Genomic DNA, 26126 nt, shown 5'->3' with positions numbered 1-26126 from the left:
AGTAGAAAACCAAAGTTCAGAAAAGAGAATTGATAAGCTTAGAAATCCAGCTTGGCTTTAGTGTGTTATAATTATAATAAAAGATTATACTAACTTTAGGCACTAATAAGTGACTTTGAGTTGACCTCAATGTATTTGACTATCACTTTGTGAATGGCCTTGTGCAGGCTTATAAGTGTCAAGATAAAACAGTGAACCTTACAATTCCAGCCTATGTTTAATCCCATCATTGACCTGACTGTATCTAGTGATAGGAGTCTATGCAATCAGGTAAGATGACAGTTCACAGACTTGCCAATAATTGGGTCATTACTGGGGAACCTGACTGTGGATGTGTTAACCCAGAAGTTGAGGGTTGAATGAAGAAGAAAAACTTAGTCAGGAACATGGAATCAAGGGTCTAGAGTCATAGTTGACCTTAAACATAACCTAATCCCTATTTCCTCTCAAAAATAGGGGAATTAGACACATGGATTTTGGAACAAAGAAATGGATCAAAGTTGATGAAGAAAGGAAGACAATGAAGATAAGAAAATGGAACTAGGTCAACAACTAACATGTCCATAAGGCAATCCTTTCAGTTCAGTCCTGGAGGAATACATTTGTGCATAATGGTTGCAGCTTAGAAAATGTGTCAGCCTAGAGAAGTTACATCTTTTCTCTCCTGGTGCCCTTTCTCATCTCCTCACCCAGAAATAATTGCTGTCTTATTGTTTTCCTCTAATGTACCTCTTACCCTTAAATCAAATCCTGCTCTTTGAAAAGTAACCAGTGTCCATGTTGAATGTCTTAACATAGGTGGAACAATAAGGGCTTAATATCACCTCTCACACTACGATTGGTAATGTCTGTCAAGCATCCTGTGTAGAGAGTTCTGAGGCACATCACAGGCTGAGGGGGGGATAACAAATAAAGCTGTCAGTCGCAGGTAAGGGATGGCCAATTAACGTTCTCAATCACAGGCAAAGGAAGGAAACTTGATGGGGTGCTGGGCCAGGTATTTAATGTATGTGGCAGAGTTAACATATTTAAGTTCATTATTACTTGCCTCAAGATTATCGGCAACTTTAATCTTACTTCTAATTTGCATAACAAGTTTTGTCTTCTGGAAAAGAATTTTAGATATCAACAACAAGTGAGAAAGATATTCCATGGACTCAGTATCTTCTATGATCATATCACTAAGCAAAAAAAAGGACTTTCCAAAAGATCTATAAACATCCTTACACGCTTTTGAACACATCTTATTTAACTCTCAGACAAAGCCTCAAGAATCTTCTTTATGTCAGAAATCAAGCTTTTAACTAACTCCCATGCAGTCAGTAAATAAAGCTGGACTTTCACCTAGGCTCTGGCAATTTCTGGAGCTCAGGATATCCTCACTACACCAATAAATAAGTTTCTCTTTTGTCTTTTCTTAAAGTAAAGAAATGAGGGGCAAGGAAAGGGAAGGTTCTATAGAAAAAGGAAAGAAGACGCCTGCCTAAGAAATTGGGGGTGCAAAGGATACATTCAAATCCCAAGACTCATGAAATTTCAAATCCACTTAGGAACTCAGAAAAGGTGAACATAATCCACTGCTGTTATTTATATGATGAGAAAATAAGTCATCAGACCTGGGAGTAATTAATCAATGAAGACTTCCTGGAAGGAATAATTTTAGATTAGGGTTTTGAAAGATGCATAAGGTGGAGGAGAAGACTCTGAAAATAAGAAAATGAGAATGTCATTTCATTAGTTCTAGCTTTTCAGATGGACCACATAGGCAAATGTGTTTAAATGTGAGAAGCTATATTTAAAAAATCATCTTTTATTTCTTGAGAAAATTCTATTATGTTCTATTTCAATGACCAAAACTCCAGGGGGCCTGGAAAGGTTATTAAAAAGAAATTGGTCATTAAATTGAAACTATCTAGTAGACGACTTTTAAAAGCCAGCTGTCAAAAAAAAAAAAAAAAAGCTTCACTGAAATATAAGAGGTCATCATCAAGTTTTCACAGAGGAATTATATGACTAATATGGCATGATCTCTTTTCTGTCTGTCTTCTTGGTTTGACCCCAGTGGAGTCAAAAACAGATTGGTGAAGTGAGAGTAGGAAAGAATAAATGTGGTTAGTGTACTGATATAATCTGTGCCAGATGCTTTCTTTTCCTGTGTAACAGGTGTGGCCTTAGTGACCAGCTAGGGAGGTAGGAAGGAAAGTTGGGGCGGTGGTGCAGCCCAGTAACCTTCCAAGGTTTTAAATCTCGATTTCAATATCTAGGCAAAGCATCACCTGCTGATCCACCATGAGGGAAAGAGTTCTGAGAGGAAGATCCTTGGCCTGTCCTTGATGCCTGAGGTGGCATCAAATACACCATGGGAGTAAAAATAAGTTCATTTCATAGTTTAGAGAAGTATTCTAATCAGAATTACGGAATTGAGATTGCCATGAATACCTGGGAAAGGTCTCTCCCCATACCATGTGGTTCTTGTAGGCATAAATCTCTAGTTGACTAGTCAAAATATCTCATCCTCCTGGATCCAGAGAGATGGACAAAGTCTCATCAGGGTCCTCTGCAGAGACTGATATCAACTGAATGACATGCTGGGGAGAAAAGGTTCTCTGTTTTCTCTTTATCTTGAAGGATGGCACAAGCTAGGGATATCTAGTGATTACCTTTGATATCACATGGAGGAATTCTGACTGAAATCAACATAATTAGCTGTCTGTAGAACTAAGAGATGTCAGAGAAAACAAAGTCCTAATGTTATAATTCGAACCGCTGGATCCAGCTAACCTGAAATCAGTTCACCTCTTAGTCTTCCTGTTTATTTAAACCTACAATTTCCCTTTAACACTTTGGCTAGTTTTCATCTCTATCATTTACATCCAAAAGACTCCTTGCTAATTTAGAGGGAAGAGCCTGGGAGAAATCAAGCAAGGTGCCTGTTCTAGAATTTGTTTGTTTGTACCATAGATAAGGAGCTGGATCTTTTCACGGAGCCCTTTAGAGAGCATCCCTCACGGACATTCCCTTGGTACCAGCTTCTTCTCTCTCATTTTTATTAGCCTTCTCCTCTAACCCCCATTCCCACCAAACACCTTTTCTCTTAGAATCTACCCTTTTCTCGAAAGAAATAGTCAAATTTCAGACCCCTTGAGTTTTTTTCTTGTATAAGTAACATTTACGTCCTCAGACTTCAGAGGGTATCAGCAGATTTACTCACATATTCAGAATTTCTGCTCTCAGCTATGACTAAAAGGCTCTGGTGTTGGGGTCTGTTGGCTCCTGCATGAAAAGAGGCACTTTAAGCTTCTATCCAGAGGACAGGGGAAGGGAGGGGTAAGACAGCAATATCTACTCTGGGCCTCGGGCACCTTCGCCTGTGTACCGGAACACAAGCCACAAAATCAAAGATGAGTTTAGTCATGAAAACACTTGCCTCGTCTAAATAAGAAATTTCATATTCCCCATTATCATAAATTTGACACCTGGAGAGCGGGAACTCTGGATCATTGTTTTAAATAAAGCATTTATCCCTTCACTATTCTGAGTTATCTCCAAATTTAATGCACATAAATCCCTAAATTAATGGAGAATCAACTGCTCCAGTTCTAGTCATTTCTTCCCAATCACTTGTTTTCCGGATTTATGTCACTGGGGTGGGGGTCAAGGTGAGAAGTTGGGTTGGAAAGCAGGTCCAATTGTTCTACCATAGTGGTAGAGAGATATATGGGGGGATAGGGCTTGAAATCAAATTCCTTGCATGTATGATTTTGTCCAAATTAACCCAACTGCTATGTATAATTAACATGCTCTAAAAAAGATATATATGATCTCATTTAAGAGTGTGGGTATTGTGGTTTGGATTTGGAATGTCCCCCAAAGGCTAATGTGTTAAGGCTTAATCTTCAGCGCAGTAATTATCAGAGCAGGCTTTACGGAACTGATGAGGGACATTGATGAGGGACCTGACCTCATCAATGGATGTATCCTGTGATGTGTTCATAATTGAATGAATCATTGGGAGGTGGTAGAAATTGTAGGAGATGGGGCCTATTGGAGACAGTCAGTCACTGGGGGTGTGCCTGGAAGGGTATATCTGGTCCCCAGCCCCTTCCTCACTCTGTCTCTCTTGCTTTGCTTCTTGACCACCACAGCGAGCACCTTTGCTCTACCACATTCTGCCTCACTAAAGGCCCAAGGCAGCAGGGCCAAGTGACCATGGACTGAAATCTCTGAAACTTTGAGTGAAAATAAATCTTTCCTCCTTTAAGTTGATTTTCTTGGATATTTTGTTATAGTGAAGAAATGTTGGCTAACATAGTGAGGAATAAATATTCAAGAACTTGAAATAACTTTTGACCGTAAACTGACCTGATGCAAAAAGTCAGAACTTAATTCTGTATGTGCTTAGGAAGGTCTATAAACCTAGGAAAAAAAATTTCAGGATGAAGTTAGAAGTCATATAATAAAAAGATATGGAGAAAGAAAGTGAATTATTCCTAGGTATTTGTACTTAAATAATACTTGTGTATTAATTAACACATAATTTTTTACTATAGTAGCTTCCTAAGTATTTTGGAAATATTAACTCATGTAATCCCCACAACAACTGTATGAGATAATTCACTAGAATGTGTAATGATTTTAATTTTTTTAGAGTTTATTTTATTGGTTCTTGTTAGTATATATCCATCATTTTAATAACACTTTAGTATCAAAATAGCAATAATATTTAAAAAATGAGAAAATAAGGCACAGACTAGCAGCAAATATCTGTAAATGACATATCTGATAAAAGACCATTATCCATAAGCTACCAAGAATACTTAAAACTTAGCGATAAGAAAATTAACAACCCAATTGAAAAATGGGCAAAAGATCTGAATGGATACCTCACCAAAGTAGACAGATAGCTAATAAGCACACGAAAAGATGTTCATCGTCATGTCATTGGAGGATTTCAAATTAAAACTAATAGCAATGATGACAGTTAACATTTTTCAAGTCCTTACTGTATTCCTACTTTATAAATAAACCTCATTTAGCTTTCACAACACACTAAAGTAGTTACGGTTATCGGATTAAGTTGTCTGTCAGATGTACTCAATTGAAGAATTTGCCCTTGAAAGGTTATACTAAAACCCAGAGTCAAAGTATCATATTAGTTACCAGAAATGTGTTTTGAGATATGCATTAAAAAAGAATTGAAGCATTATTTCCATATTAATTGTACCATATAAACTCAGTCAAAAATGAGTTTAATATATCTGGATAAACTCTTCCCATGGTCTTGGACCTTGCTTTACATTTGCTCTAATATGACTCAATGTAAGAAGTGACATGAATTGCTAAACTGAGTATGTTGAAAATTAAAAAGAGGCTGAAAATTATTATACATAGATCATAAATTGGAAAGAATGTACAGCAAGTCTGAATTACGCATTGCAAAATAGGCAGTAAATTTTGGGCAAAACGGTTGCTAACAATTTCCAAATAACTAATAGCTAGTTGATGAGTGGTATCTATGATACCAAAACCCCATATTTCCCTCTTGGGAGAACAGCTGCAACGATACTTGATTTTGTGGCTAAAACAGGACTTGTGGATTTGCAAGTAATAACCTGGACCACCAAGCTGTATCCGATGCTGTTTGTAGTAATGCTTGCATACCTTTTGACACGAATTGTACATATTAACTATAATAGAGTAGAAATTCTAGTAATAGCTGTATGTAGCTGCTTTCTCTCTGACATCTGTAGACCATAAGACAAGAATATAGACTAGAAGAATAGAATAATCAATTGAAAAAATTTGATCTCCAGGGGCAAATTTTTCTATTGATCCCAATTATACAACTATTTATGGAAGAGAAAAACCAAGGCTTGGAGAGATTAAGTAACTTTTCAAAGCCCACAGTTAAGATTTCAGTGCCTATCTGTCTGACAGCAAGCTTGTACTCTGAATTACTGCACTATAATCTATTAATATTTAGTTACTCTTAATAATTTACAGCTTCAGTACAGTTTTAGTTTTACATCTTTGCACAATTGAGTGAAAAAGCAAGCATATATCTAACACCTATACATATTTAACAAGGGTATTACCCAGGTATTACTATTCATCTGAAGGGAACTTATTCAAACTGGAAGTATAGGACACAGAAAAAATTAAGGGCTGATGATGTGGCTCAGTGGTAGAATACTTGCCTAGCACATGAGAAGTCTTGGGTTCAATCTCCAGTACCACCAAAGGGGGAGAGGGGACTTTTGAAAGTCCCCTTTGTAACAATTCAAACTAATAAAATTATAGGACAAAGTCTGGGTCAGTACTTAAACTTGTCTTGGGGGCAGTTTTTATGATCTTAATTATCATGCTGTCAGTTTGATGGATGTTGATTGGCTATCAGAAGTGGTCTTAGATGGCACATGCAATTGGATATTTTAAGAAGAGCTTAATAAAATTGGGATTTTCAAGTGGGGGACATTTACAGGGGTAATACAGAATTCTGAGCTAGTTACTGGAACCCAGAGAGGGTAGCTGTATTGAGGAGTGAGGATGGCCCATAAGGAGCTGGGACCTTCAGTAGAGGGACATGGCTGACCAGTAGCTACTTGTAAGGCAGAGAACTAGAGGAAGAATTACCCTGACTTCCTTTCTATGACACACTATGATCTCCTGCCAGCACTTCCAATTGGCCACAGGCAATAGGAAGCCGGAGTATCAGGGATCCTGGTGATGCAGTTGGCATTGCAGCCTCCTAAAACACATACAATGAGGAGAAAGAATAAAGACATCTTACGGGAAAACAGACAATATGCATGAAATTAGCACTGACCCACATCAGTGCAGGTGCTTTGACACAGCTCCTGTATCTAGCACTGAGTGGGAATACCAGCACCATCCTGAGCAGCCCGCTGGCCTGACTACTGTAATCTTCTCAATCTCTATTCCCACCCTTTACATTCACATCAACCTCCCACAGCTTTGGTCCTTTTCTGCTCTTCCTCCATCAGCTAGCATAACTGAGGAAGTACACAGAGCTGAAAGCTCCTCCCACCTCAAAGTTTAGCTCTACATTTACACCTGGCCCTGATCTCTTGGGTGGCCTTGTTGTTTAAGCCAACAACTTCCTCTTCTCCGGAAATTTCACAATCCTATCTTCTCAGTAGACATCTGCTACAAGGTAGGTTCACAATAGTTACAGACATAAACAAAGGCCAGAACCCCAGAATCTCCCCCCCTTCTGCAAAAAAAAAAGTCAGAACTACTTTGTTCCTGTTTCTTCGCTTGTGCAAAGAGCATGTGGTTATTGCATAAGCAACATGAAGAAATGCTGGAGCCTGAGTGTTTGTTCAGGGCACTGGGTGGGGCATGAAAGTATCAATATGTGGGCCGAGTTCACAATTTTCTTACTTCATCCTTCCTTCTAAACCACTTGAGGCACTGATGGCCTAGTTTTCCTTTACTTGTACATGATTTTATAAGGCTTACCTTAGCCAGGATGCTCCACTGTAATAATGCTGTGCTCAGTTCTGCTCTTCTAGGTAATGCTCTGTGCTCCGGTTCTTTGCTCTGGTCCCCATCAAAGTATACTTATTCTGGGTCTCATTTTGCACCTTTAGTTGAAAACAAGAGGAAGAAACTAAAAGATAAAACAGATCAATTTTATTACTGTTTACTTGGTCACTGTGTGCTCTGAAGAACCCTAGGAAACTGCAAAGTTATTCCAGAATCTACCTTCCTGAGAGGAGAGAGCCAAGAGAAAAGAAGGACAAGAAAGAGAGCTTGGGATCTCCTACTCACAGTTGAACACCACACATCTTCTTTCATTGTTTTATATACTGAGACTCCACGTAAGATTTTAATTATAAAAGATGTAGCCCTAGCTCTTTAAAAGAGAGAAAAAAAAAATGGTTGCATACCACTGATAAAAGCATTGGTCCTCACAGGATACTTCTGTTTTGATAGGGGATTAGGAATGTGGGTGGGGATTACAAATGAACTGGGAAACAACAAAGCTTTCCAGGTAAGAGTGTGCACACTGGGTCTTGACTGCTGGGATCATATTCAAGTTCTGCCCTTTACCAGGCTTTCTACCAGAGCTTTAAAACCTCACACTCCCCAAGCTGGTGGTTCTTGGGTTGCAACTCTGAGGATCAGGGCCAGGCTTTTGAGCCAAAGGACCCCTATGCTGGGTTCCCACAATACTGCTTTTGAACACAAGTGTTGTCTAGTAAGACTGTCACATGCACAGAAGAGGAAGAAGAGAGGAAAGAGAAAACAGGGCCCAGTAGGTGCTAAATATACTAGACGTGGTTTTAGTTTAGACAAAGTGATGGGGGTGGGGTGGGGGAAGACTATTGCAAAACTTCAGCATCTCATTACTACAGTTTTCAGCTCCTATTTCCCATGTCTATCAGACATGTGCCTTGCATTTTCCTTAGATGGACCATAGCTCCATGCTATCCTACACTCTTAGTTTGCTGTAATGGAAGCTTAAAGAGAATGAGCCCATTTTCCACTCTTTTAATGAGCATTTGCTTCTTGTCCCATCATATTCCCTCATTGATCTCCCTTCATATGGTTCCAGATTACATGGCTGACAGAAACCTGACAGACCTCAGAAAAACAGAAGGTGCACCCAAATATCTCAAGTTTTCACTGCAGCAGTTTCTGGTATCCTGCTACCTCCCCTAAAAGTATAAGTATAAATGGAGTCTTAAGCTAATGACAAAACGAAGTGAGGAGAACACAGATTAAACACAAAAAAGAACATACTTGCTGAAGATGTGAGAGACAGTGCAATAGGTTACCAAAGAATGTCATCAACTCCACTTCCCAGAAAACCAAAAATAATAGCAAAGGGGACTGCCAGTTTGGGCTGGTTGAAGTACCAGGAGCCAAGAGACAGGGTTAAATGACTGGCAATTCCTTTCTAGGACACAGGAGAGACTGGTGATTAAACAAACAGACTTCTGAGTTAGACAGACCTGGAAACGAGACCCAGTTCTATCATTCACTAGCTGTGAAATCTTGGGCACCCTACTTAACCTCTCTCCTGAGAGTCATATGCAGACTAAATAAGATTAATGGGCCCTGAGTGTTTAGCACAGAATCTGACACCATAGAATGTTCTTAGTAAATATTAGCTTCAGCATTTGGCCTTGAGTTTCATTCGTCCTTTTCTTTCAAACCCCATGTCCCTGGCATCCATAGAGATCTGTTCTCATGTATCTGCTGAACTTAAGTGTCTTTGCGACCCACCCCAAAATTGCAAGACTCCAACTCTACCCAAGTTCCACAGTCTCAACTGGTTCTCTTAACTGGAAGTACTACTTCCAACCAAACTCTAAGTGATGTGGTTTCCAATGAAACAAAGGTCATGTTTTATCATTTGATGTAACACCTGTAGGACATAATGAAGATCCTACTGCTGACAGCTTGGCTACTTCTCTTCATTCTTCAAGCCTGGAATCACATGTTCAAAGAGCTATGGTCCTTGAGCTGGAGGGAATCTTGGCATCCTTTAGCCTGGGATAAATGCTCTGCCACAGGTAAACCTAGTATGAGCACAGAGCACCAACGTGGGCAATGGTGTCTATACGGAAGTCTTCCTCGTGCTGTTGACTTCCTCATAGAGTCTTCAAGAAAGGGCAGAAATTGATGAGTTGGGGTGTCAGGAGGGAAGTAGTTAGAGAAAATATTCTCTAACTGAAGTTCTCTAATTAGGAGAACTTCAGGAAAGAAAAAGAAACAAATTTTAAATGGTTTTCAGTTTGGGGTAGCATCCATTTCTCAATCCATATTGAATTTTCCAAAATAGAAAATGAAGGTAGATTTTGCTTTTTAATCAAATATATGATTAGTTCAGGATCATGTATATTAAAGTCCTAAAAATATGAGTGAGTTAGTTTGGTTTGGTTTGGTGGGTGGGCAGGGATGCGGGGTGGGGACAGTACCAGGGATTGAACCCAGAGGTACTTAACCAGTGAGCTGCATCCCCAGCCATTCTTTATATTTTATTTAGAGACAGGGTTTTGCTGAGTTCCTTAGGGCCTCACTAAGTTGCTGAGGCTGGTTTTGAACTCGGAATCCCCTTGCCTCAGATGCCCAAGCTTCTGGGATTACAGGCAGGCGCCACCACGCCCAGCAAATTTCTGAGTTTTTAAAATTACTTAATCTAAACTTTCAACCTGAACCCTCTACAGTATCTCTGATAAGCATTCGTCTAACTTGAATACTTACAATGCCAAGGAGCATAAAATACTGGGAGATGCAACTCATAAGCAAATTTTACTTATTTCTGAAACATAATACAGGAAAATGAACAGATGAGAAATATGTAGTTTGATGAGTTTTGATAATATACCTGTGTATCCAATGGCTGAATCAAAATGCAGAAAATTTCATCACCCAGAAAGTTTCTCCATGCCGTTTCCCAGTTATCCATCCCTCCTGTTCTGTTTTTATTCCCAGAGATTAGACTGGCATGATCCTGGACTTCATGAAAGTGGACCACATTCCTGTGTGCCTGGATTTTTTTTTCACTTTACATAATAATTTTGAGGTTCATCTATGTTGTATGTTTAAACAGTCTGTTACTTTTTGTGGCTGGACAATGTCTTACTGTATGAAAATACCTCAATTTGTTTACCCATTCTCCTATTAGTGGACATTTGCATTGTTTCCATAGTCAGAATTTTAGAAATAAAGCCACAGTGAGCATTCTTATATAGATTTTTTTTTTGTTTCCTATAGAGAGATAATTTCATTTCTTTTGAAATTCCTGGATCATGAAGTAGAGAAATATTTATATGAAAAACGTCAGTTTTCCAAACGGCTAAAGCATTTTATATTTTTCCCCAGCATTACATAAAAGATCCAGTTGCTCTGCGGCTTCTCCAACATTTGGTATTGTTAGAATTTTTAAATTTTTCCCCTCCCAGGGGGTATGTAGTGGTGTCCCTTTGTGGTTTTAATTTGGTTCCCCTGATGATCAAAAACGCTGAGCCTTTTTTATGGGCTTGTTGGTTCTGAATGTATTATCTTTTGTAAAGTGTTTGTCCAATTCTTTTGCCTTTTAAAAAAATGTCTTTTTATTATTGTTTGCAAGAGCTCTTCATATGTTCTGTTTATGAGTACCATGGCCCTATGGAAAAAATTTCTAGTTTGAAGATACATACCCAGGGTTTAAATCTTGACTCTGTCTGTATGTCTTTATATGTGTGTGTGTATATATATATACACACACACATACATACATACATACATATATATATATAAAGACATATATATAAAGATATATATATTATATATATGATGCCAAGGAGCATAATACTGATGCTCACAGTATGGACACAATACATTTATTTTATTTATTTATTTTTATGTGGTGCTGAGGATCGAAGCCAGTGCCTTACATGTGTTAGGCAAATGTTCCACCACTGATCTACAACCCCAGCCCCTTCTGTATGTCTTTTACAAGGAACTCAATGTCTGTGAACTTCAGCTACTTTGTGGGTAATATGAAAATCATTTCCAGCATACAGGGTTCCTTTGAGAGCTTGGAGAGCACATATAAAGCACTGAACCCTGTTCAGGTCTTGGCACATTATAGGCACTTAAAATAAAACTTAAAAGTAGTATTACAAATGTTTAAAAGTGTTAGCTAAGCTGCTCATCCCCAAACCTTTTCTATATTAGGTTAGGTATCATCAACTTTTTCATAAAATATGATTTTCATATATTGTTGCCATAAGTTATATTTGACACATTTTACAAGTTCAGTAAGACAGTCATGTGTGGTAGCACACACCTGTAATCCCAGCTACTCAGGAGGCTGAAACAGAAATATCACAAGTTCAAAGTCAATCTCAGCAACTTAGTAAGTCTCTGTCTCAGAATAAAAATAGAAAGGACTGGGGGTGTGGCTCAGTGGTAGAGCACCCCTGGGTTCAATCTCCAGTACCAAATAAGTAAATAAATAAATATTCAGTAAGACTTGGGTACCAATCAGAGAAGAGAGGCCACTAGGCTGGATCAGTCTGGGAGGCCCTGGTGGGGCAGTAATTGGTGTTTCCGTTACCTGATCCTGGGGGAAGCCCACAGCATCCTGAGGAATGGCATATTGGCTGAGATGGTAAGGGGATGGTATTGCTCAAATATTACAGAAATAACTATTTAACAAAGAGTATAATACGTATTTCAATGTTTTTAGAACCATAACACAATTATTAAAAACTTGCCTACTGATTCTCACTACTGTTTTCTTTATGATCTTGGAAGGAACCATTGACTGTTTTTCAATATTACTTTTCACTTCTAATGGGAAGTGAATTCTTCCATATTGCTCAACATTATTTCTCTATCTTTCAGCATCCTTTGCAAGTAGGTGGCCATGTGACTAAGTTTTGACCAATGGTCTGTGGGCAAAAGTGATGTATACATATGAATTTGTGCACTTCCCCTCTTACTGGATGAATTCAGAATGTGCTGGTGAGCCATTGTGGATCATACAGACAAAGGAGGCATGCTGGGATAGCAGAACAGGGAGACAGAAGAAGCCTGAACTTCTGACAGCTGCCTGGAGCATGGCATTGATCTATCTAGCTGATGTGTGAGAGAAAATGGATTTCTGTCTCATATAAGCCACCATCGTTTTGAGTCTCTGTGATAAGCAGGTGAAGTTTTATTGCAGCTAATATACTGATCCTAAAACTTGTTTCCTGCTACCCCAGCCTCACCCTGGTTTTCTAACATGATCACTGTATAACCACATGTTGAAATTGACCTAAGTGAGTTTGGTCATGCCTATCATTAGTTATTCGAAAGATAAAGATAGCTGCCGAGTTACAGCCTGTGAGGGTTTGTTACTCTCATAACCTCACTGCCAGATTTTAATGATAGCAAAGATCACATCAAATTCTGCCACACATACAGATGCTTATTAAATAAACAATTGTTACCAACAGAGCATATGACGGCCCTCCCTCTCTGCTAGGTGCCTTTGTCCTCACTTAGTGGGTCCTTTAGCTATGCATGATAGAAATCAAACATGGCTCACAAAAAGACTGTTGGTAAGAATTACTTTATTGCATTGATTCACATATTCTACCCTATAGACAGAATAGGAAGGAAATCCAAGGGTGAACAACATATTACCTGGTCTTTTCTCCTTCTGCATAATGGGAAACTGTCACCTGATGTGACCAGGAATTTATGTATCCTGGTCTCTGAACACTGCTACATCTTCCTGGGAACCAGACTTTCCAGGGTAGAAATCAACGTGTTCTTAAGCTCTATTGCAACACTATTACTATGCTTGCACCATGTTTGCACATAGTTCAAAATGTGCCCAGCATTGTGTTTTTCTCTCCCCCAAGTGTATCTTTTAGCATGTACATGGATTTAACCTAGGGTCTTACTTTCTGGCAAGCAGTTTTGGTCAGATCTGCTTGTACTGTTTGTACCAGTTGGATGCTTTCTTCTTGTCTGTCTTAAACAATGAATGTTTCTGCCTTACTTTGGCCTCACTTTTATCACACCTTACCTGAATGTGCTTTATTAGATGCAAGTATAACATTCCAGAGCTGGTCTTCAGTTCGGGATGGTAACTGGCAACAAGAATCTTCAGACCCAAGGACACAGGAGGAGTTAGTGATCAAGATTTCATTGCTGCCTCTGAGGCTAGAGGAACTTAATATATTCCTAAGGGGTCCATGCAATGGAAGGGTATGTCTATTAAACACCTTTGACAAGTCATATGTCTTGAATACTTCTGAATTTACTAATGAAAACCCATTGCTAGTTTTCACTTAGCTAATTAACTAGCCACTAATGAAAATCCATTCTCTATAGCTGTTATGCTAATTAGTAAATTAAATCACTTGTATCGATTGAGATTAGGATATTCAAATACTTGTAATAGCTACTTTGGAGTGTAGGCTTTCTAATATGAGACATGAATTCCTGACTGGGACAAATGACTGCCCTAGGGTAGTGCCCAAATCAGTGTAATAATACCTGACTGTAGCTTACATAAATCCTAGGCATCACAAGGCCACATCAAACATGTAAGAACCCAAGGCACAAATATTCCCACAAAAAAAGAATCTATCTTTATACCTCCTTCTTTTACCATGGATGCTAGCAGCTTTTCCCTATTCATAATTGCTACATTGCCTATAATTGGCTGTGTGTGTGTGTGTGTGTGTGTGTGTGTGTGTGTGTGTGGTGCTGGGGATTAGAACCCAGGGCCTTGTGTATGCAAGACAAGCACTCTACTAACTGAGCTGTATCTCCCTATAATTTACTTTAAAATATTTTAATATAAACAGTGTCAGGTACATGTGCATAAATGAACTTTAATCTATGCTGGGGGTGAACAACTAGTATTTGAAGGGTCCTTATCAGGAATCTGTGCTCTTAAGTGTGATCAGCATTTAAGCATCCTGAATTCAAGTTAGATAGGAGGCTCCACCAAGAATGTCAGATATAGTGATCAAAATCTGAATCTGATGATAATTTAATTAATATAGCCAGGCACGGTAGGTCATGTCTGTAATCCCTGCAGCTCAGGAAGCTGAGGCAGGAGGATCAAAGCCAGCCTCAGCAATTTAGTGAGGCCCTAGGCAACGTAGTGAGACTTTGTCTCAAATTATAATATAAAAAAGGACTGGGGATGTGGTTCAGTGGTTTGAGTTTAATTCCTAGTACAAAAAAAAAAAGAAGTAAACGATGGTAGAACTATCCCTTTTTTATTGGCAAAATTAGTGCTGCTCTAGCAACATGGTTAGCAGGAGTAGGTTTGCATGGAGGAGACATAAAAATCTAGCAAACCAGCCAGACTAACTCCTCCTCCAGAGCTGTGCTCAAGGTGGTCTGGTCTTTGGTCCTACTCCTTAATGGGAAACTGTTGGCCAGGAATCTGATGTATCCTGGCCTCAGAACACTGATACATTTATTTGGGATCCAGGGTTTCCTACATGGTACTCAAGAAAGATAACAAAACCTGAGAGCTGAGCTTGCCCTGCGCCTCCTAAGACAGGCTGGGTGACTTCCTCATGCCTATTTATTAAGAAATATCTTTTTTTTTTTAAGACTAGTGTTTTGTTTTGTTTTTCTTTGGGGGGTGGGCTGAAAGGGAGTGAGGTTGTCCTGGGGATTAGACCCTGAGCTTTGTACATGCTAGGCATACCACTGGGCTATATACCAACCCTGAGACTAGTTTGTACAGCAACATACTACCTGGTTATGAGTTTGAAGGGATACGTACAAATCCAAATAAAAACCTGACAATTGCCAAATAGCTAAACAGCAGCAATATCTAACCTGCACTTTCCAAAATAACAATGGGTATTGTTTGTTGAGCAAGTTTTCTGTGCCGGGATTTGCTTTAAAGGTTGACATGTATAATCTCATGAAATCTTTTAAATGTGCAAAGGTGAGTAATTCATTTTACAGATGAAGAAAACTAGGTTCTGGGAAGGTAACTGAGATGCTGAAGCTCATCCACAACAGAACTGAGATACAAACCCGGGTGAGCTGGCTCCTGGATATCAAGCCTACCGCGTTTCTCCACACCATTCCTTGGTACAGGTTAAGTCCTTTTCAATCACTTGTTCTCTCTTAGGTGATCTTGGCAAGATTAAATGATGAGGAGGAAGAGGGGATGAGGAGTGGTTGGATCTGACTTTAGTGGGCAGAAAAAAAAAATCCTAGGATAAGGACACAGTGGGTGTCCCCCTGCTGAGAGGCTTATAAAGCAGATGGGGGGAGCAGCAACCACACACGGAGCTTGGCAGACTATGAAGTATTCTGTGGCGTCATTATCACAGAATAGCAGCCTTTTAGAATTAAGAATAGTCTTAATTTGCACTTCGTTGGGTTTTTCATTTACATAATGTTAGAATGCAAAGAAAATTCATACACAAAACCCACTGCTAATTTAGCACTGAAATTCTTGTTTAAGTAACCACTGAAAGGAAACGGATATTTCACTTCACCCTCAACTTAGGTGGTTTTTTAACCCTGGTGTAGAGTCAAACCCCAAATGAGACTGCATGTGCCTCTGAGTAGGTCTGTTGGTATGATCCAAACCCTAATTGCTGTTTCAATAATTTATTTGGTGTGGAGGATTTAATATAATTTGTTTAAGGGCTTGGAGAAAATGTATTTTTATGCAGGGCCTCATTAAAATCGCTTGCAGGCTTGAGTCTAGTGGGAATGATGATTTTTAACAGGTGTTAATTCTGCTGATGACACCGTGTAACATTTCCGGTGTGATAGATTTAGAGACAGCAGACAGTGAGAGGGACGATCAATCTGTGGTGCCCTGCGGAAGACTATCTGCATGATGAACAGGTGCCACCCAGTGCTGTAGCAGGAGATGGACTAAAGTGGCATTGTGTAGCATGATTGTCATCCTGATGAATGGATCCTTGAAGAAGTGCTTCTCAAGACAAACTGGCTTCAGAGTGTCCACGGTGCCCCCTGGGTCACAGCTCTGAAATGAATTAAATGAGGTGCTCCATTCCAGGTTCTGCTATCCCCATACCTCTCCTCTGGTTTTTCTTACCCTTGACCTTCCCAGTCTCCTGCAACTTGAAACATCCTCCTTATTTGCTCCTATACCCTCCCTTGCTGCCATCGCTTCCCTTGAAGTCTTTTCTCATTCTCCTCAGACATCTAAAATAACCTCCTGCCTCTTCCTGGCTGGAGCATCATGGATTTCCCCACTCTCCCTTCCCCTCTGACCATGCACATACCAGAAAGCAAAATTCCAGTCGTCTTGTTCTCTACAAAGTTTGCCCAGGCACCTTTCCCAAAGCCATTTATCATCCTCTTTTCAAAGCAGAACTCTTTCTGAATTGACATATTTCTGCTATTTTATATTTATCTGACTTCTCTTTCTTCAAGTCCCTTGCAGGTACTGTATCTTTTATGGACACTTATGTCCCATTTTTAGACAGGGGATAATGAGTAGGACATTCAGGAAAGTATCTTGCAGAAAAAAGTCTCATTTTTTGGCCTGGCTGACTTACCTGGTACTGACAGCCCCCTCAGCTGTCTTTCTAACATCCTTTGGAATGGAGATAAGGATGGGAGAATCAATCTACCAAGAGCATTAACTTTATCTTTTTTTCTTTACAGAACTAAAGGGTAGGAGGTGCCAAGGTAAAGGTATCCTTGCCTCCTGGCACATGCCCCTCACTGTTACAGGCAAGACAGGGGAATAGGTCCAAAGATATAATTGCAATTTAGAAAAGGTGGTGAATACCAAAATAGATGCTACAATGGAAGGCAGAACATGGTCAATATCTCAATGGGGACACAAAGCAGGATTTAGGGCTTCTAGAGGTCAAGAAGTGGTCTTTTAGTTGATGAGTCGACAAAAAATCAGAGACAGGAGCATGTTGGTCTGTTTAGACAGGTACAGAATGGAAAGAGGGGCTTGGAGAATTCTAGGTCTATAGAATGCAGGAAGGAGAGGAAAGGCTAGGAACTGGTCTAAGGATTTACTTTCCCTGTCTTGCTAACCCTGAAAGAGCACGCAGGCATCCATTGAAATAAACACCCTAAATTTAAATGATGTTGCATCCAAGTTGATTGGTGGCCTCCTATGGCACTTTTGTGCCTAACGCCACGTTCCCCCAGGTAAGGTATTGCAAAGGTCCCTGAGGGAAGAACATCTAAATTTTTGAATTATAGTTATTCAGGAGTTTTCAAAGAGTCTTCAGCTTAAGATCTTCCCATTCATTGTAGACCCAGGAGGGACAGCTCTAGTCTTCCTCCTTCTCTGACAGAGAAGGAGGTATCATCCCAGCGACCCTCAGCAGATCATCATCTTATGTCAGGAGGTTTTTGTCCTTATTTGTACCTAACAATAATAAACATTTCTGTCCTCACTTCACACACTCTGTGAGGAAGTTCCAAAGGCTTCCTTGTTCAAGAAGTTGAGTTTCCATGGGATCAGGGTAAACAGTGAAACCATAGCTTGTGCAGCCTTTAAGGCCTGTGCTCCTTTGCAGAGTTTGAATCACATTGGGAACCTAATCCCTCATCAAATTTATCTCCGAGAGCAGTACAGAAAACAAGATTGGACGTGTGAGCTCTAACAGTAACACTACTGTCTAGTGGCCCAATAGGGGCCTGAGGAGACAGTCAGGAGATGGAGCATCACACGGAGGGAGGTGCCTGTAGGAAAGACAGCAGTGATTTGCAGAGGGTAAAGCAGAGCTGAACAATGAAAATAGGAGACCACTCTCTGTTCTCCTTTCTGCTTTGGTCTCACTGTTCTAAGATACCCAGGACTTGAAACTCCAGCTCTTCTATTTGGAAGGGGGATTACAGATGTGGTATAAAAAGTCAGAAAACCTGGGTTTAAATATCCTTAGTATCTGTAGGTTAATTAGCCTGTGTAGTTTTGGGGAAATCAAGTAATATTCCCCTCCTAAGCCTCAATTCTCTCTCTTTTCCAGTACTAGGGGTTGAATCCAGGGGTGCTCTACCACAGAACTATACCCCTAGTACTTTCTATTTTATTTTGAGACAGTGTCTCCCTAAATTGCCAAAGCTGGCCTTGAACTTGAGATCCTCCTGCCTCAGCCTCCTGAGTAGCTGGGATTATAGGTATGAGGGACTGTGCCTGGCTCAGACCAGTTCTGAGTAGCACTAGCTGCTCTTTTGGGAGTTGTTCTTCTCAGTTAAACTTTCCCTCCCTTTGCGGGTCTAGAAGTTTGCTTCCCCTCACTATGTATTTTGCAATGATGATGTACCCTCCCTTTTGCTTTGCATTCTAAATTCTAAAGGAAGCTGCATCTAAATGATTAAGATGTTGGTTGCTAAATAATCTTTTTTTAGATTTACAGAATCTAATGACCTCAGGAAGGATAACACCCTTCTTTAGCCTTTAGTTCTGTGCATCAACTAATGCAAAGCATGTGAATTGCTGTGAGGTTTAACTTACAGAAGTGTACCATGTCTGTTTTAAGAAAATATAGGGAGTAGTTCCAGGAGATTGAGGTAGACTGTGATATTCTGGCCAGGGAGGGGAAGGGGAAGGAGACACATGCCCAAGATGACAAAGACCCCACTCAGTATGTAGCCTTCCTGGTCACTGTCTCACTGCACCTCCTTTTCCTCCCTATAAAAGCCCTTTGTACCCCTGCATTCTCAAAAAAAAAAAAAAAAAAAAAAGAGCTTTGCAGACTATAGCCTCTCTATCTTCTTAGGGCCAGCCCTTGAGTAAACCTGATTCTTTCCCACCAACCCTGTCTCCTGAGTATTGGCTTCAGTGTGGCGAGCAGCCCAGAACTGGGTCTGGTAACTGTAGTGGCAATAATTCCTGCTTGGGCTCACTTCAAAGGGTTGCTATGAGATGATATAAGATAGATAATGCTGTTATAATGCTATGCAAATGTAAATCCCGATATGCAAAAGTTATGTTATTTCTATTTCTAAAACCTCCTTTTAGAATTTATTTAAAAGTGAGAATAAAAGTTATTTGTTCTGCGCTCTGAGTCCATCTGTAGTTTTCAACTTATAAATTATTATGAACTTTGCCTTAACTAAAGTAGTTTTTGGCATCTGCAGGAGGAAGAGTTATTTCTTTGGGAGCAGAAGGGTATTTTTATTTTGCCCTGGCTGTTGAGATAAATGGTAATTATTTGGCTAAGGTTATATAGAAGAGGGAGTAACGTTTACTACCCCAAGTTCAGGAGGATCCCTTTTCTTCTTTAATAACTGTGGACTGGCTGGGACTCAGAAGCCAGATTTGGGAGAAAGAAATGGTGGGGAGCGGGTAGTGGTAAGAAAAGATTTTTAACAAGGGAGTGTACACTGACCACTTAGCCAACTCTCACCCTGAGAGAAAAGAAGGTGTCACCTCTCCCTTCATTCATATATGTGCATTATCATTTGGGTGATCAGAAAATGATGCCCCTAAATGTGGTGACTTGACATGCTAAGTACTTCCAGCTTAAAGAGACTAAAGGGCCACAGAAAACAGCCTGGAAACCAAGGTCTCTTTGACTTTCTCTGCCCTGTCTTTCACACTTTCTTTCCAGAAGCACAGGGTTAGGTTTTCTCTAAAATGTCCTCATCTGACTAAGGAGAGTTCCTCCCATAGAAAGGCAAGTTGTCTTAAACCCCCTCCCTATCATCTCACCAAACAGAGCTTAGGAAAGGCAAAGGTCAACATCATCCCTTCTTTGGAGGAATGTTTTATCTAAGAGACTATATCTGCATAACATAATAACATTTATTTGCCATTCATTTCCTCCCCCCATTCTCCCATAACCTGTGATTACTTCCTCTCAGAAACCCCAAGTCCCTATTCTTCTCTGAAGTTTTGGCTGCTGTGTAAACTTCAACCTTTTGTTCTTTGTTGGTGTCGTCTATTATATATGGCTCTTTTGCACAAGTGCACATAATAAATTTGTATATTTCTTTTCCTGTTAATCTGACTATTGTCAGTATATTTCATAGGCTCCAATATCAAACCTTCAAAGAGAAGGACAGTTCTTTGCTCCTACATATTCTATAAATATCACTGAGCACCAACAGTGTGCCAGGAATGTATTGGACTCTAGGAACAGATAGGATTAAGACAGAGTTTCACCCTCCTGCTGCTTGCAGTTTGAGAGGAAGATGGAGTTAAGTAATGTGACCAGAGAGGAAGTATCAAAGGCTCTGTACAGAGAACTAGAGTCTTAGAGCGAGGGATTGTAACCTAGCCTAGGTACTGAGGGAGATCTCGGTAAATCTGAAGGATGATGTTGGGGTAAACACTGGTCAGTGCCTAGGAAAGCTTGTTGTTCCTGGCAGTGAGATAAGAAGGACTCTAAAGAATGTGACAACGAAGGAAACGAAGAGAGAGGAAACTGGTCACTTCCCTTGTCTCCAATCTTTAGGTCAGGATCAAACAGAGTGACTGTGGTTGTGAAGTAAGAGAATATACTCATAAAACGTCTGAAGAAATTGGTGCACGCAGTGGTCATGCACTTTCTTCCGCTGGAAGGTGCAAGTTTGGCCCTTCATTTTATCCTAGCTTGTCACTGCCAGGGAGTACATGGCCAACAAAATGTCCACGATCTCTCCATTGTATCCTCCAAGTTCTTTCTTTGGGATTGAAAGCCAGTATGCTGGGGACTTTGCAGCTCTAGGGTAGAACAGATGAATAGAGGTTGGCCAATCTGGGACTGGGGGAGGGCGTGAGCATGTGGGAAGATAACTGGATGAGAAGGAAGTAGCATTAGGCTTTTGGCATTTTATTTTTCCTTTTTCTTTGTGGCTATCCTTAATGTTCTTTTAAATGTGATTCCATCTGGATAAAAAGTGGCACACTATGACCTGTTGTCTAGCCCCATTTCTTGCCCTAGTTTAGAAAGGCCTGAGATGGGCAGGGCAGAGGCAATTTGAAGTCTGACCGTAGGCTCAGGAGATTTTTTAATACAGAGATATGAGTCTGTCATTGAATCACTGCACAAATTGGGCTGGAGATGTTGTTCACTGGAGGAGGGCTTGCCTGGAGCATTCACAGGGTCCTAGGTTTAATTTCCAGTACCCCCCACCCCCTGCCCACATACACACAGACTCACATACAATACTGTGCATGTTGACTTTTGTCATGATGTTGGGCAGCATCAGAACAAGGCTGTGCAAGTTGGGGTAGAGGGGATTTGAGTGCTGCCTTGCCCTCTGTTTATATCCCCACCCCAACTTGGGTGTTATTTCAGAGGGATGGAGGAAGTGCTGGCTTGTTTACAAACCAGAGCTGGTTTTAAAAATTGCACAATTCAGTTCTAATTCCCATCCAGGGTGACTTTGCCTACAGCTGTTCCTGTCTTGTGGTCCTCTGGGGGTCCTGAAGGAGTGGGGGATGGTCAGGACTGCAAGGTCTTTTTGATCAAAACAAAAATCACAAAGTAACCTGGTTGCACACCCAGGATTAGAATTGGTGTCTCTAATGTGACCTGCAAGCAATGCTTTTATGGGGGGGGGGCTTTATAATTTGTACAGCTATTTTATATCCATGTTTTAATCCTAGCTGCCCTATGAGACAGGCAGGGATTAAGATCCTTATTTTACAGATGGGAAAACTGAAGGTCCTGGGAGGTTACTTATCCCAGTCCTCACAGCTAGAAAGTTGAACCTTCAGACTTAACATTCAATGTGCTTTCCTCTGTGCCCTGTGGTTATACAGCACATAGTCTGGTGGGTTGTTGATTATCACCTGAGAATGGCTTGGAAAGTAGATAATGATTAGAGAGGAGGGCAGGCAAGGAGGAAATTAACCACGTTTGAGCATTTTTGCCAGTTTTCCTTTGAAATTGCCAATCAAAATCAAAATGAGCAAGTAGCTGGCCCTACTCTACTAATCGTTCCATGCAAATTGTCACCTCAAGTCAGCAGTTTGTGTGGGCAAACCAGTTCACTATCTTTAAATCCACACTTCAACATGTATCTCTGTTTTCTGTGGGGACTTCAACACTTGCAGTCTTCATTTCTGCTCTGGTAGAAAAGTTTTATGTTGGGGGAAAAAAAACCCGGAAAAATTAAATCATCTGCAGGGTATTCTGAATCTAGGCATTTCCCTTCATTCCCCCTTGGGGGCTATACAGTGCTAGGGATATTTTTGCGTTGGTCTCAAGAGACTTCTGGGTGATCCACTTCTGGTAAGGTGATACTGACCACAGAGGGCTGGTCTAGATGGGCAGTTGGAGGTAGCAATGGTTCAGTGGTTTGGTGTAGAGAATTAGATGGTTCTGTAATTACATCAAAAGGACATAAAGACATCATTTGCTTTGGGGGAAAGAAGCAGATGTGGGAGGAGGTGGGAAACTGCATAATCCCCCCGTGGCTGAGGTTTCTTCAAAGTCTGGAATGGGTATAGCAGGGTGGTAGAATGCTGGATTTAGGGAGATGAGGAAAGGTTGACCCTCTATCTTAGAGACCGTTTTCTTTTGCCATAATAGAATACCTGAAACTGGGTGGTTTATAAAGAGGAGGTTTTGGTCCACAGTTCTAGAAGCTGGGAAATCCAACAGTATGGCCCTGGCATTTGTTCAGCTTCCAGTGAGGGCCTCGTGCTTCTTCAACTCATGGCAGAAAGTAGAAGGAAAAGCAGGTGCTTTGGGGGAGACAAAACATGAGACGCGGCCTGCTTTATAATGACCTACTCTTTGGAGAACAGACCTTCTTCAGTGAAAAAGGCATTAACCTCCCTTTGTCAGGAGCCGCTCTGGAAATACACACCCTAAAGTCCTGAGCAAGAGATACTGAACAATTACCCTACCCCTCTGTAAATTGGGCTTTACCTCCACTGGGATAATGAGGTGTGGTTCCAGGAGTAGGTGTGACCTGGTGGGGTTGAGTTACACTCACCTGTTCCTTTGTAATCCTACCCCTTGCTTCATTTGAATGGCTTCTCCCCAATAAACCTGGGTTCAAGGCGAGGCTTGCTCTTTCTCTTTCTTGCTTGCCTTGCCTCCTTTGTGGGAGCTGGGTCAGAGGAGCTATAACAGAACCCAAAGAAGAAGGTGTCTGTCTGTCTCTTAGTGATTATTTCATGTGAGCCTAGTTCACCAGGAGTGACCCTGACTGGTTTAGTCGTGTGTCATGCAAATGGTGGCCCATACAGGGACTCCAGAATGAATTTTAGAAATTTAGTGGGTTTAAGTGTGCTTCGGATTTCAGGGTATTATGGGTTAAGTTGTAGAAAGTAAGTGAATTAGACAGAAGAAATATTTGTGATGTTAAACTTACAGCACCTGGGAATCTATCATCTTTAGAAAGTCCAAAAAATTTCATTTTTTGCCATTCTAGAGACCCTAATTAAGTATAGAGAATCCTCTCCCATGGGAAAAGTGCTTTGAAGGATCTTTTTTGGATTCTTTTTTGTGAATTTTTGTATTTTGAAAAATTAGGTAAAGATTTTTGGGCTATATGCTAGAAATCTGCGCTTGCAGAGTAAGAGAAAGGAAAGAAAGAAATATTTGTGGTAAGACTTGATACGGGAATCCTTTACCTGTAGAGAAGTGAATTTTATTTTTTAATTGTTTTTTGTAAATATTCGGTTTGTACTGAACCTCTTTACTACATTCTTGTACTGCCGAGATCAGGAGTGGCTGTGACTCAGCTGCTGTTTGGGAGGGGTACAAGCCTTTAGCATGGTTACTGTTCCCTATGCAACCACTCATAATCCTACGCCTCCCACCATTTGGAGAGCACTAAGGTTGGCTTGGGAATGGAATGAAAGTACACAGGTCCAGGGCCCGGGATTCCTGCCTGTGGACCAGGCACAGTGCACCCGGGGCTCATGGATGGAAAATCCAAGGCATGTTGGCCTGGCCACCCAGGCGTAAGCCCACTGGCACCTGCATAAACCTTTGAAATCGCCCAGGGGAGAGCACACATTGTTAAGGGAAGGTGCACAGAAATGGTCCATTGACTGAGAAAGTGCTACCTGCTTACCCTGACCCCGGAACTCATGGACTGCGACCCCAGGGGACTGGCAAAATGCCCACACAATGCAGACACAGTGGTACTCCAGGCAGGAGAAAGTGGACAAATCCAACCAAGTGCCACAGACTCAGGAAGCTCACGGGGCGCTTGCCCCAAAAGGGACCCTGCCTTGGGCAACAAGCCCCACCCTGGTGGGTCCAAGGCAGTGCAAAGCCTGCCTGCTGTGGATGCTGGCAGTGGACATGCCCGCAGGCTCCACACTGTTTCATCACCATAATAACTGCCCGCAAAAGCACAGACTGAATGGCGCCAAGCCGTGGACTCATATTGACAAGCCACAGGAAGGTATTACCAAAACTGCTAGAAATCAGACATGTGAAATGCACAGGACCCCAGGCAAAACTTTGGGCTGCACTTTGAGTCCACATTTGTGCATGGCGAAATCCTTCAGCCATGTGGCTGCTGGACAAATGGTGGGAAATTTCCCGCCTTTTGTGTTTTCACGGGCTTTCCTTTGGTCCTTCCCTCTGTCAGTGAAGCAGGGCTTCAATTACTAACCGGTACATTGCCTTACGCAGGCAGATACACAGAGCTTCAAAACCTGCCTATTCGCAGCTCCCTTAAGGATGCCCACCTGTCAGAATCCTACTCCCCGCCCCCCCCCCCAGCCCCCTTGGTTTTTCATTACTAACAAAATAATTCCTTTTTCAGGCAATATCTAATTTGACACAACTCTTTATTACACCCCTCCACCTGACTTGTTCGTAAAGCTAAACAACCTAATTTGTTCTCTCTATGGTATTATTACTGAATGATACTGCATTAATGAAGGATTTCATGCATATGCTTCCTTACATGATTTTTAAAAGCTATGGGGACACGTTTGATCACCATGAGATTTTAAAAAAGCCCGGCAATCTGAGATAATTTTCTCATAACCTCTCATGGCAATCAAATATCCTTATTCTTCTTGGTTTCTAATTATGTAAATACAGAATATAGACAGATATGTTCACAGAAATTTTGTGACATCACATAGAGATAAGAGTGTACTCCTAGTTAACAATAAGTTAAAATGGATCCAAATATTTTAAGACCCATATAGTTTTCATAAGATAATTATAACTGTACCTTTTATTCTTAATACATGTTTTTCCAGTTATTTAAATAATCTATATTCTTTAATCCATAGGATAATTAAAATATGTCTATTTGTTTAGTTAATATGTCTATTTGTTTCCAATCATTTTTCTTCATTAGAAAACACATAATTTATACCTTTTATACATGTTTTTATCTGATACTCTGCTTTTTATAGTTATAAATATTTAAGATAAATGTATTTTACTATAAATTTTTTTCTTTCAAAAGATAATATAACAATCAAGTAATCTCTATTCTCAAATTATAGTACAAAATTTATAAGATGATAAACATGATTCTGTCAACAAAAATGTCTAAGGGCTTTAACTATATTTTCATTGAGATATTTCTTCTTATCAAGGTATAAGAATTTGTTTAGATTCTAAGATTTACAGAATTGTTCCAAAGTATAACCAAGAAAAATTCTAAATGAAGAAGAAGATACTTCATCAGGGAGGAGGTGCATATTGGAGGTCCTAGGAAGGAAATCATCTTTGGTAAAACAAAGGTCTTTATATTCTAGATTT

At 40.4% G+C, this 26126-nt stretch overlaps 1 long non-coding RNA gene across 4 annotated transcripts in view; it reads right to left on the bottom strand.

The window, feature by feature from the left end:
• Positions 1–26126, bottom strand: part of LOC124088918 (uncharacterized) — a 38593-nt gene that overhangs the window by 6594 nt on the left and 5873 nt on the right. For 2 of the 4 annotated variants that reach the window (XR_009226182.1, XR_006850504.1), the window contains exon 2: positions 7483–7607. This is a non-coding gene — a long non-coding RNA (uncharacterized LOC124088918). Of the gene's footprint in view, positions 1–1998; positions 6749–7482; positions 7608–23376; positions 23508–26126 lie in introns of those variants that run through there. The other 2 variants (XR_009226183.1, XR_009226184.1) reach the window with 2 other exon arrangements.

Source organism: Marmota monax, unplaced genomic scaffold, assembly GCF_021218885.2.
Source record: "Marmota monax isolate L192 unplaced genomic scaffold, Marmota_monax_Labrador192_F-V1.1 WCK01_AAM20220418_F8-fsc00081, whole genome shotgun sequence".
Lineage (NCBI taxonomy): Eukaryota > Metazoa > Chordata > Mammalia > Rodentia > Sciuridae > Marmota > Marmota monax.
Note: the sequence above shows the minus strand (reverse complement) of the source record. Positions and strands in the feature narration are given on the sequence as shown.